Raw genomic sequence first — 12,351 nt, forward strand, 5'->3', positions numbered from 1 at the left:
AAGGGTTGTTCTCACACACCTTGATTGGGGTATATAATTGGGAGAAGGTGTGTTTGGAACAACACCATCTGGCTTCTCTACCTTGAATCCTGTCTTCTGTCTTGTCCATGTCCTAGGTTTGGTTCTAAGGCCTCTGTAGGCCCTGGCCTTTTCTGGAGTAGGTACCCATATCTTCAATTCTGAAACCAAATTTGGGTTCTGGACTCTTCAGTGTTGCTTTCTAAAGCGAGTTTTTGTTTGGAAGCATAACCTGGGTAAGGTTTTTGGTTGACTATGTCGATGTGGATTTTCAGTGGATTCTCTGTGACTTCGGTGCGACTGCGCCTACCACGTGTGGCTGCATTCTTGTTTGCAGAGTTGTCCTGGGGCATGTGGGAAGAGCATCCTGGCATCCGTCCTAGGATACAACTAGGCAGAGCGATCTTTTAAAAGTGAAAATCTGACAAGTCCTGTGCGTGACTGAAGATCCTTAGATAGCTGCATCCCTAACTTGAGGCCGCCAGCCCCTGGGATCTGTGAATCCATGTGCAGCATCAAGCACTGTCATGTTGGCCTTTTTTTTTGGCCCCAGAGATATGAGATGTGAATTTAAAGGTGACTAGAGTCAATAACACACACACAGTTCATTGCCGTTTTTGTTGTTAGGCATTTCAATCTGTAGATTCTAAAAATGTGATTGTTGTATCAGGGGGATACCCAAATTATTTCAACATTAAAAAGGGGATTCTTATTCAGACAGTGAAATGTTACTCAGAGTAGAAAGAAGTGAGCTCTCAAACCATGAGAAGACACAGAGGAATTTCAAATGCACATTGTTTAGTGAAAGAAGCCAATCTGAAAAGGCCAAACACTGTATGATTCCAACTGCCTGACATTCTGGAAAATGCAAAACTATGAAGACAGTAAAACATCGGTGGTTGCCAGGAGTTGGGGGGGAGGGAGGAATGAACAGACAGAGCAGAGAGGATTTTTACAGCAGTGAGGCGACTCTGTCTGACACTGTCATGGTGGATGCATGTCAGTACATATTTTTCGAAACCCATAAAATGTACACACCAATAGTGGACCCTAATGTCAACTAGGGACTTTGGGTGATAATGATGCGTTAATGTAGGTTCATCCACTGCCATAAATGAACCTCTCTGATGAGGGATGTTGATGGTTGGGGAGGCTGTGTGTGTGGGTGAGGAGGGGAGTATGTGGGAACTGCCTGTACTTTCTGCTCAATTTTGCTGAGAACCTAAAACTGCTCCACAAAATAAATGTATTAATTTTTTAAAAAAAGGATTCTCGTGATCAAAAAATGTTTAGAAGCCCCAGAATTCTGGGTCAAGTCCAGACTCCTCTGTGTGTAGCACCGTGATGATTAGACTCTGTGCCCACCCTGCCCCACACCCAGTGGGACAGACTGTGCCCCGGCCACACGGATTGCCTTGTTGTCGCATTCTTCCTTGCATTGTGCCTCCATCGCTTCCTTTCCTGCAGGGCTCTGCCTGGTGGAATCCACAAGTTCCTAGGCTCAGCTCACATGCCTGGTTTACCGTGGAAGATTCCTTGGTGCATCCTGTTCTGGGCACCACTTTGCCCTCAAAGCCCTTCCATCAGCATGTTTTAGAGCAGCATCTTTTGGCAGACACAACTGTGCTTAGATTCCATTCTTGTTCTTTATCTATGATTTATGTCTCTTTCTCCCCAGCTAGATTTTCCTTTTATTTAAAGGGTGAGGACCTGGAATGGGGTGGGGTCCACAGATGAGAAGATCTGTGTGACATAGGGCCAGGCAAGAATGAAGTCCCCCAAATTCCAAAGCCCAGGCTGCTCATGTCTCTGTCTGCCTTTCATACATGACTTCTCATCCGATCCTTTCAGCAGCTCTTCAAGCGGGTTATAGTATCCCCATTTTACAGATGAGGAAACTGAGCCTCAGAGAGTTCAAAGGGCTTGCTCAGGTCACATGGAGGTGAGGCAGGGATATAAACCCGTGTCCTCTGACTGTTTCAGAGGACCAGACCCAGGACCAGAACACCATGTTGACTTCGTGTAGCAAAAACACAGCTGAGATCTTCCCTGCTTTGAGAGTTGGGGACATGGTGGCACAGATGGTCGAGGCTTGCTTGCTGGCTCCTGGGCATGCCCAAGTTGAGGGGAGAGCGCCAGAAAATAATCTCCTGCCTGATTTTCCTCCATTTCACCCAGCAAGTGCTGCTTCCTTCCAGCTTGGGCCTAGATTTCCTTTCTCTTCACCTGGCAACCCCTCAGAGAGCTGAGTCAGAGGGTGGAGCTGGGGGGTCTTGGGGCTTAGGCCACTACCACCTTTATGTGGCCTCAGACCAGAGGACAAATGCTTTCTTCATGCTAGGACAGTTCTGTTCCCCTCTTTTCTCCTCCAGCAACGTTTGGCCTGTGTGAGCCTGGGTGAGGTCTGTCCCCGCTCTGGCCTTGGTATCCTCTGAGAAGCGGGCTGATGTCTGCTCTGCCTACATCGCAGGCCTGGGGTAAGCATCCAGCATCATTCCGGGGCTGGATCTGGAGGCTGTGCTCTGGGTCCTCCCACATGCTGGGTCCTCAGAGAATCAACCTCCTGCTAGGATATTCTCAGACACAGCTTAGTTGAATAAATCATGACCAGGAAGAGAAGGGACTGTGACAGGCTCCTCTGAAGGCCCGGAGCTGGTTCCTGAAATGCCTGGGGGTGTTGTCTGGTTCCTTCCCCACCCACCTTTCTCTGCTCCTCTGCTCCTCTGCTCCAATCCACATCTTCCTCCTCTCCCAGGGCCAGCCCCCAGCTCCTTGGAAAGATTTTCCCACCTGTCTCCACTTGCCTCCACCTCTGAGCAGCGTCAGCTCTGTGTTTCTTGTTATTTTTGTGTCTTGACCCAGGGCCCATTTCATTCAATTTTTTTTGAAAAAACACCAATTGAAGCCGGGCGTGGTGGCTCACGCCTGTAATCCCAGCACTTTGGGAGGCTGAGGTGGGTGGATCAGGAGGTCAGGAGATCGAGACCATCCTGGCTAACACGGTGAAACCCCGTCTCTACTAAAGATACAAAAAATTAGCCGGGTGTGGTGGCGGGCGCCTGTAGTCCCAGCTACTTGGGAGGCTGAGGCAGGAGAATGGTGTGAACCCGGGAGGTGGAGCTTGCAGTGAGCTGAGATTGTGCCACTGCACTCCAGCCTGGGTGGCAGAGCAAGACTCCATCTCAAAAAAAACCAAAAACCAACCAAACAAAAGAAACACCAATTGAGTCCCTACCTGGGGTGAAGATGGGTTGGAGGCAGTGGGGTGAGTGAGGTGTAGTGTTTCACCTAGAGTTGCTCATCCCCCATGGGGATTTCGAGGCAAGAACACACATGCGAGGAAAGTAACACATGTGTGGTCTCATCAACGCCAGATGCAGCTCAGAAGAGGGGAACATGGCACCGGTGGGAAAGGTGGTGAGGGGCTCAAGGAGGTGCTGGCCCGGGCTTTTCCATGTCTGTCTTCTTTTTTTCCCATTTCCCTTTCCTATATTTGTCTTTTTCAAACATGCTGTTCTGTATTAGAGTCTGTTAGGCATTGGGAATCCAAATGCACTGATTTTAGTTAATTAGCTCAGATATGCAAGAAATAATGCATTTCTTTATTTTCTTTAAGGCAACTTACTTTAGACTCCAAGCCACCTTTCTGCTGGGCTGTGGGAAATGCATCTTTGTCCTCTTGGAGCCTCCCTGCCCCAGGTAGTGCAAAGGTCCCAGGTCACAGTAGAGCCAGGGCCGGGGTTGTAGCCCCCAGTTTGCTTTCTGTGCTGCTGAGGCTCCCTCGGGTCTGCTCTGCTGGGCTCTTCAGGTCTCAGGCTCAGGACATGGTAATCACAGGCTAGGCTGGGAAAGATGGAACTGGTCATCCACTGGGGAACGAATGGGGAGGTGGCCGTGGTCCACACTGCTGGCGATACTGGCTCATGCCTGTAATCCCAGGACTTTGGGAGGGCAGGTCAGGAGGAACACTTGAGGCCAGAAATTTGAGACCAGCCTAGATAACATAGTGAGACCCTGTCTCTACAAAAATTAGAAAAATTAGCCAGGCCAGTAGTCTCTACAAAAAAAAAATTAGCCAGGTGTGGTGGTGCATGACTGCAGTCCCAGCTACTTGAAAGGCTAAGGTGGGAGGATTGTTTGAGCCCAGGAGATTGAGGCTACAGTACTTTGTGATCACACCACTGTGCTCCAGCCTGAGCAACACAGCAAGATCCTGTCTCAAACATAAACAAATCTTCCTCCTTGCCTCTCTGGCTCAGGGGAATCTTTTAAAAAAATTTTAATTAGTTAATTTTTTTTTTTTTTTTTTTTTTTTTTTTTAGAGATAGTTCTGTTGCCCAGGCCAGAGTGCAGCAGTGTGCTCATAGCTCACTACAGCCTCAAACTCCTAGGCTCAAGTGATCCTCTCACCTCAGCCTCCAGCGTAGCTGGGACTACAGGTGCGCACCACCACGCTCAGCTAATTTTTAAAATGTTTTATAGAGATGGGGTCTTGCTATGTTGCCCAGGTTGGTCTCGAACTCCTGGCTTCAAGCAGTTCTCCCACTTCAGCTTCCTAAAATGCTGGGATTACAGGCATGAACCACTACACCCAGCAGGAGAATCTCTTTTTAGTTCAGAAAAATCTCTCTTCCCATGTTTACAAGCAAGTCTCCTCTCCCTCAAGGACACCTAGTGTGTTCACTCAGGGGAAAACAGGAGCCAGGTAGAAAAGTATATTAGTTGGTATTATGGTCTGGATTGTGTACCTCGCCACCCCCCGCCCCCCCGCCAATTATATGGTGAAGTTCTACCTCCCAGTATCTCAGAATGTAAAGTATCTGGAGACAAGGGCTTTAAAGATGGAATTAAGTTAAAATGAGGTCTTTAATGGACCTTAATCCAATATGACTGGGTCCCTATAAGAAGGAGATTTGGACACGTATGTGTGTGCACAGAGAGAGGACCATGTGAAGACAGCAGAAGAAGATGCTTTAGAAGAAATAAATGCTGCTGACATCTTGATCTCAGGCTTCCTGTTTCCAGAACTGTGAGAAAATAAATGTCTGCTATAGAAGCATCCAGTGTGTAGTATTTTATTATGGCAGCCCTGGTAAACTGAAACAGTTAGGGTTTGTGTTTGACTGCTGCAACAGAGGAGTCCAAAACACAGTGGCTTAAACCAAAGAGGTTAATTCTTTTCTCATGAAGTAGTCTGAACATGGGCATCAGGGCTGATATGGGGCTGGGGCTGGGATTCACACTTCTGATGTGCTACTCTGCCATCCTCTGGGACAATGTTTTTATCTTCCTGATCCCACAGAGCTCCCCATCTTGTTTCTTGGTCCACATCTGACTAGCAGGAAGTGAAAGAAGAAGGAAAGGGAGTGACCCTTTTTTTAAGAGCAAGAACTGGAAGGTGCGCATGTCGTGCTACTCAGATATTAATGGACCGAATTTAGTCCCATAACCACATCTAACAACAAGGGAGGTTGGGAAATGGAGTCTTTGTTCTGGATGTCCATGTGTCCAGCTAAAATGTGGGGGTTCAAACATAACAACAAGAAGATAATAACTACTGGGGAACAACCAGCAGTCTCTGCCCTCAAAGAAGCAAGGAAGAACAGGAATGGTCAATTCTCTTGAATAAAGGAAAGGGAAAAGGGAAGATGGCAAGGAAAAATCAGTATCTCAAAAACTTCTGCCTGAAGCTGAGGAACAGTAAGACCTGTGTGGACCCCACTCTCAAGTTGCTGCCAAATTCTCCCATTTCTAAGGAGCACCACTTAAAAACAAGCAACTGTAACACAATATGGCAATATACAATGGAGTGAAAACTCTTATGTTTACAACTTTCACTGGAGTTGCTCTTAGGAAGAAACCATGTCTGTTTGCAAAAATTTCTTGCCGAGTCACGTGGTGATGGATAGTGAGGGCTTGGAAACAAGGTTTAGCAAGATTCTGAGAAAGGAGAGCAATAGTCCAACTGGATCTGTGAAAGAAACATACAGGAATTGGTCATGATGGAGGGCAGAAGGCAAGACCAAGTCATAGGTGGGAAGGCAGAAAGGAAACTGATGCAGTTATTAGGACAGGATGCTTAAGTTCAATTTAAATTATTTGGGTTCTGTAGTGTAACTCTCCCCTACAAACCTTCAGTCAAATCCACTAAACTTGTAAAGATTTTTGTGTGGCATGATTTCATATCTGGGTCATTTCAGGGCAGAATGGGGCAGTGTTATGAGATCATGATGTAAATGTTCATTGAATAAATTAGGCAAAAGCAGGACTGAAGTGGAGGTAACTGGAGAACCATGAGCTAGTATCCCCTTTAGAACTCCAGAGAGACTGGGTCAGAGTTGGGAATGGGATTTTAGGCAATTTTTTTTTTTTCTTTTTTTGAGACAGAGTCTCACTCTGTTGCTCAGGCTGGAGTGCAGTGGTGTGATGTTGGCTCGCTGCAACCTCCGTTTCCCGGGTTCAAGCAATTCTTGTGCCTCAGTCCTTAAGTAGATGGGACTACAGGTGTGTGCCACCACACCCAGCTAATTTTTGTATTTGTAGTAGAGATGGGATTTCACCATGTTGGCCAGGCTGCTCTCAAACTCCTGACCTCAAGTGATTTGCCGGCCTCGGCCTCCCAAAGTGCTGGGATTACAGGTGACACCGCACCCAGCCTGGTCAACTTCATCAAATCTCAAAGAGTGAAGTACTTCAGCCAATGCCTGGATTATAACTATCGTGGTAGAAACCAGGTATCTGAGCAGACTTCCCTCTGCCCAAGGGAGTCCCAGGAAGTATTACAGATGAAGTGACACTTAAGGCTACCTTGAAGGAGTGTCTTAGCCAGTGGAAAAGAGGATCTCTCAGAAAAGGGAAGAGGTTTTGTTACAAGGCATTGGAAGGTTTTTTTTTTTTTTTTTTTTTTTTGAGACGGAGTCTCGCTTTGTCACCCAGGCTGGAGTACAGTGGCCGGATCTCAGCTCACTGCAAGCTCTGTCTCCCAGGTTTATGCCATTCTCCTGCCTCAGCCTCCCAAGTAGCTGGGACTACAGGCGCCCGCCACCTCGCCCGGCTAGTTTTTTTTGTATTTTTAGTAGAGACGGGGTTTCACCGTGTTAGCCAGGATGGTCTCGATCTCCTGACCTCGTAATCCGCCTGTCTCGGCCTCCCAAAGTGCTGGGATTACAGGCTTGAGCCACCGCGCCCGGCCAAGCATTGGAAGGTTTTAAACAGGGGCAACATGATTGGATCTGGGCTTTAAGAATGTATTGAGGATTAAAGTTTTTCGTGTGGATGTGAGTGGTCACATCTTCTCTCTTCCTCTGCTCGCTAAGGACAGTGCTGTCTTTTTCTCAAGATCTTCTCCCCGGTCCTGTCCTCTGGGGGATGGTTGTTTTCACCAGCTTGGCACCTGGGTTCTTGTGAAGCAAAAATCTGTTGAGAGTGGCAGAAAGAGAAGGAGAGAAGCCGGGATGGGGACAGGCACTGGGAAGGACTGAGATCCACCCATGGGAGATGTTTGGGTGTACAAGGTGACTCTCTAAGTAGTGTCCCTCTTCCTTGCCTAAATCTTGGAACAATTGAAAATTAAGACCAAAGGCTGGGTGTGGTGGCTCACGCCTGTAGTCCCAGAACTTCGGGAAGCTGAGGCCAATGGATTGCTTGAGTCCAGGAGTTCGAGACCAGCCTGGGCAACATGGTGAAATCCCATCTCAAAAAAAAAAAAAAAAAAAAAGGCAAGGTGTCAGGCTGGATGAAGATGGACTATTTACATTATGAAGGAGCCATTGTTGGAGATTGTGACTTTTTTTTTTCTCTTTTCTAATTTTTTAATTAAGAAGCAAAATAATAAAAAACAAAAACACAACAAGTTTAAGGCTGAAATAGCAATAAGCCAAATTGCTGCAGCAATTCATGGATGTACCTGGGGTACATGCTCCCTCACTGTGAGGCAGGATGTAGTTTCTTTTATTAACCCATGGGGCTTCATCATTAAGTCTTCGATCAGCCAAGGAGTTGTCTGTCCCCTCCCTGGGGAGTTGTTCTACAGTCTCATTTATCTTTGCATTCTCAGCACCTAGCACAGTGCCTGGCAAAATGGCAGGTACTCCTTACAAATTTATTTTGAAGGAAAGGGGAGACGAAGGAAGGCAGACATTGCCTAAGAGGAGAAAAGGGATTACGAGACAGCACCCTGTCATCCCTTGACTCAGGGTTAAACTGTACTTTAACCCACATAGAGAGATGAGGGGAGAAGCCCATATCTCTCTGGGATCTTGAGGAACGTAGACACGTCCCTCCCTTTGTTACTTCCCATGTTTTTCAAGGTGCTGATCAATTTAGTAGGTTATGACCATAATTTAAAATGAAGTTGAAAATATGAAAGGGCATTATATGTAGTGAGGTAGGAATTGTTTTGTGAAAATTGCTTTGTGTGTGTTTGTGTTTGTGTGTTTGTATTTGTACTGGGTTGCTGTGTAAATTGTATATTTTACTATGAGTTGCAGTTAAAAATGTCAAAACAGTGGACTTCTCCCATTCAGCAGTACTCAATGGCAACTTCTATCTCTTCTCCTATAAGGGAGTGAATTGTAAATAGTGGGGTACAAGTAATCAAGGGATGAGGAAAGAAGAGGGCACTTTAAGCTGAAAATAACAAGCCTATTGGTCAACCCTTCAGGGATTGTGGCCAAGGGCTTTGTCTGGGTGGTGTTTTGTAGCAGTGCTTGTCCAAGGCTAGGAAATAAAATTACGCTTGAGCAACCGGTTGCTGTGATGTCTCCACACCATTGCCAAAGCAGGAAACCCAGGAATTGTGCAAAGAATTCAATTTTATGTTTTTCCTGTGTCTGTGGAGCTGGTTCATGTAACTGGGGTACTGGTTATTGTGGTTAATTTTAGTAACAATATTGATACTAGCAGTACTGACGTTGTTGATTTGAGTTCTTTCCAGTTTTCGTAGGTCTTTTACATCAGTCTTCTCATTTAATTCTACAACAACCCTGGGCATAGTCAGCCAGGGTAGGATTACTTTAGAGGAAACAGGCTCGGAGAGGGTGGTCTGTGCTCATGCAGCCCCTGCTGTGTTTCCCAGTTCTCAGCTGGGTCCTTTTGGCATTTGAGGGGATCCAGTTAGTAATACCTCTTTCCATGCTGGAATTCAAAGCCTACTGAGAGACAGAAACACCAGTGAAGACAAAAATATCAGCTTAATTATGGACAAATGCTGAAATGAACCAGGATTATGACTACCAGGGGCTCTGGGAGACCCTCCTACGCCACCACAATTCAGTCCTAGATGGGACCCAATCTTTGAGGCATCACTGGTCTCACATAAAGAGAGGTCTTTAGGGATCCACCCTCTAAACCCAAACCAATCAACCAATCAACCAACCAACAAATGTGAGCTGGTTCTAGAGTGGCTAGGGGCGCCATTTGTTGCAGCTGGGACCTGGGATTTGGTGGCTACGAGTTGTGGAAGGAGCTCCCTTACTTCCTTCAGGGAGGGTGGGTGACTGGAAGCAGGAAGCTGGATAGGGCCGAGAGAAGCCAGAGTGGTGGGAGCTAGCCCGGATTAGGAGGCATGGGGAAAGAGAGCCTGAGCCTGGGTCCTACAGCAGCACTGTTATGTGTTTACTGACGTGGAAAAGCTCTGAGGTGGAGATACTGAGCCTGGATCCATTTTATGAGCCAAACTCTCAGTGGGGACTGAGGTGGTCTTGATCGGAGGTGCCTTAAGCAAACCCTCTCTGGAAGAAGGCATTCTGAAGTCAAAGGACCCTCCCAGCATAAGATCAAACAAGTAACTCATGAATAAAGATGACTAAACCCATAAGAAGCCACATCACTGTGCTTGAGAGTCGGCAGAAACAAAGGATAGCGATAAACAGCAGATTCAAGGGCTGCAGATGGTATTAAATACAGAATAGTTACATGGAAAATGCTTAAAGAGATTAAAATACCACCTTTTTCTGTACCTTTTCTACATTTAGATATGTTTAGATGTACGAATACTTACCACTGTTTTACAGTTGCCCACAGTACTCAGTACAGTAACATGCAGTACCGGTTTGTAGCCCAGGAGCAATAGTTTATACAATACAGCCTAGGTTCGTAGAAGGCTCTTCCACCTGGGTTTGAGTAAGTACACTCTAGCATGGTCACACAATGACAAAATTCCCTAACAACACGTTTCTCAAAACATATCCCTTTGTAAAGTGATGCATGACTTAACAAAGCATGACATATTTGGAAAAAAAGAAAACACTCCTAAATGTCTCATGCATCAATGAGAAACATTATCATAAACTTAAAAGTACTTAAAACTGAACAATAATGGTAATACTATATATAAAAACTTGTTGCATGCAGCAAAAAATGTTTCAAGGGGCTGGGCGCGGTGGCTCACACCTGTAATCCCAGCACTTTGGGAGGCCAAGGCAGGCGGATCACGAGGTCAGGAGATCGAGACCATCCTGGCTAACACAGTGAAACCCCGTCTCTACTAAAAATACAAAAAATCAGCCAGGTGTGGTGGCAGGCACCTGTAGTCCCAGCTACTCGGGAGGCTGAGGCAGGAGAATGGCGTGAACCTGGGAGGCGGAGCTTGCAGTGAGCCGAGATCGCGCCACTGTACTCCAGCCTGGGTGACAGAGCGAGACTCCGTCTCAAAAAAAAAAAAAAAAGTTTCAAGGGAAATTTATAGTCTTAAATCTTTATATTAGAAAAAATGAACTTTAGTATCGTGTGTCCAATCTGAGTGGCTGGGAAAAGAACAACAGAATAGGCCCAAAGAAAGCAGAAGGAAAGACATAGTAAAAATATAAGCAGTAATCATAAAATAGAAAACATCGATACTATAGAAAGGCTCCAGAAAGCTAAAAATTGGTTTTTTTAAAAAGAGTAATAAATAACAAACAGGTCGGGTGCGGTGGCTTATGCCTGTAATCCCAGCACTTTGGGAAGCCAAGGCGGGTGGATCATGAGGTTAGGAGTTTGAGACTATCCTGGCCAACATGGTGAAACCCCGTCTGTAATAAAAATACAAAAATTAGCCAGGCATGGTGGCACATGCCTGTAATCCCAGCTACTTGGGAGGCTGAGGCAGGAAAACTGCTTAAGCCCGGGAGGCAGAGGTTGCAGTGAGCTGAGATTACACCACTGCACTCCAGCCTGGGTGACACAGCAAGACTCTGTCTTGGAAAAAAAAAGACAAACATCTGGTGGAACTAGGAGGAAGAAAGGGAGGAAGAAAGAGAGAGAGAGGGAGAGAGAGAGAACATTAACAATATGAGTAAAGGGATGTAATTACAGATGTAACAATGTTTAAAAAGATAATATGCTGTCAACAAATAATACCATCAATAAATGTGATATTGGAAAAAATGGAAAAATTCTTAGAAAATGTGTAACTTACTAAAACTGTGTCAAAATAAAATAAAAATTTGGAATTTCCCTGTAACATTAAAACATCAGTTCCATATGTTTTTACAAGACAGTTCTACCACACATAAACAAAAAAAAATTAATTGTATTTTATTTTAAGTTCTGGGATACATGTGCAGGATGTGCAGGTTTGTTACATAGATAAACATTTGCCATGGTGGTTTGCAGCACCTATCAACCCATCACCTAGGTATTAAGCCTCATATACATTAGCTATTTATCCTGATGCTCTCTCTCCCCCCGCACCCCTAACAGGCCTCAGTGTGAGTTACCCTCTCTGTGTCCATGGGTTCTCATTGTTCACCTCCCGCTTATAAGTGAGAACATACGGTGTTTGTTTAAAATGTTGGAAAAACATTTTAAAAATCCCTCCCCTAGTTACCCTTTAACTATAATAAGCTCATTTAAATGGCTTACAGAGAGAGTTGTTACCTGCTGAATCTTACCCACCTTTTCTGGAAGGAGATTCATGCCTGTTACTGTTATTCACTCCCTGTGATTCCTGCATGTCCTGGTCATACATCACTTTCAACCCAGAGCCCAGACTTGTACACCTGCCATTCTATAAAGGAGAATATTTGGGGAAGTGTCCAGTCCCCAAAAACTTTTTCTGTTGCAAATGACAGAAAACCTGTCTTAACTTGGTTTAGGCAAAAAAGAGAATTTGTTGACCTAGGGATTATGTCAGTTTCAGGTGAGGCTATACCCAGGACTCTAATGATTTAATAGGAACCCGGTTTCTCTTTCTCACACTTGGCTCCTCTTTCTTGTGTTGGCTCCACCCTCAGACCAGCATTCTCATCATAGCCCCAGTATGGCGGCCAGTAGCTCCCCGGGGTCCTTTTCCTTGAGGATCAAGTGACTCCTCTTTCAATGACTTGAATGGATGAGGTGCCAGCACTGGCC

General features: G+C 45.6%; 1 protein-coding gene across 27 annotated transcripts in view; it reads left to right on the forward strand.

The window, feature by feature from the left end:
* The window catches only part of LOC105476367 (uncharacterized), a 118,448-nt gene that overhangs the window by 52,275 nt on the left and 53,822 nt on the right, over positions 1 to 12,351 (forward strand). The window lies entirely within an intron of this gene.

The sequence above is a fragment of the Macaca nemestrina genome, chromosome 12, assembly GCF_043159975.1.
Source record: "Macaca nemestrina isolate mMacNem1 chromosome 12, mMacNem.hap1, whole genome shotgun sequence".
NCBI classification, from domain to species: Eukaryota; Metazoa; Chordata; class Mammalia; order Primates; family Cercopithecidae; genus Macaca; species Macaca nemestrina.